This window comes from Stegastes partitus, unplaced genomic scaffold (assembly GCF_000690725.1).
Source record: "Stegastes partitus isolate 25-593 unplaced genomic scaffold, Stegastes_partitus-1.0.2 Scaffold524, whole genome shotgun sequence".
NCBI classification, from domain to species: Eukaryota; Metazoa; Chordata; class Actinopteri; family Pomacentridae; genus Stegastes; species Stegastes partitus.
In genome coordinates, this window is record NW_007578255.1 from 256,824 (window position 1) to 257,975 (window position 1,152).

Consider the following 1,152-nt stretch of genomic DNA (forward strand, 5'->3'; position numbering starts at 1 on the left):
ATAGTCATGGCAATGAGTCATGTCCTCCAAACTAAGTAACCACACAGATCAACAACACTGACTAACAGTTTTGAAACACTTGCCTTCTGTAAAACCCAACCGTTTTTTGTTTTTTGTTTTTTTGACCCATCCATCCACCCCACCTCCTCTTTACCCCAATGTTGTGGCGTTCAGGTACATCACCTCACTTCACCAAACATCAGACACATAGATCTGAACGATAACATCAATATTATTGACTTTTCTTGTACAATATCATTGTCAGTAATATATGTGTAATATTTCATTTTTTTCATTCCTCAGGTGCAATATTTCCATCTCACCCGTCATATTTTATCATCTCATTTAACATTTTATTTTCATGTGCAACATTTTGATTACATGTGCAATATTTCATAAGCACTGGAAGGCTCTGTCAATGAAAACATGTTGTTGTGGCACATTAAATGATTGATGCTGCGTCATGCATACGGCAGCGGTTGGCTCGTAATAAAGTATAAGCGGCAGCCGTAATAAGATAATAGGCAAGCAGCTGATGAGATCATTTTGGAACTTTGGTTATGCCTCTGATTTACAACTACATAATAAAATTTTCCATATTTAGACCACAACCAGCGAGAAACCACAATCTGCTGATGAGGAACATGAGATGTAATTGAAATGTTTCGAAAAAGTGGACCTCAAGTTAATATTTTGTTGAACACTTACGCGAAAGCAAAGTTTAAACTTTTACTCCTGAGTTCATCTGACAACTATTTAATTAATGATATATATTTTACAGCGTCATTTCTTACGATATAAGTACAATATGTGTTGTGTTCATGCTGTGTTTTAAAGATTTCATTGTTCTTCCAAAAAAAAAGAGAAAAGAAACACACAAGTACGTGGCAGCTGTTTGCATAATCTCTGGAAGACGACAACTACAAATAACCTATGACATTATCTAAGATATGACAACCTCCGTCAGAGCCACATGAGATATTATACAACTTTCTACAGACTGAATAGTGCTGCTCTTAATGAGTAAAGTGAGCATGTGCGCAGGGCTCCTTTGATCATGACTCATGAAGATAAATGAAAGTGTCCGGATGAGTCTCCATTAGCGGTTAAAGAAGACGTCCTGCTGTGCCAGGAGACACAGATAGCTTTTAT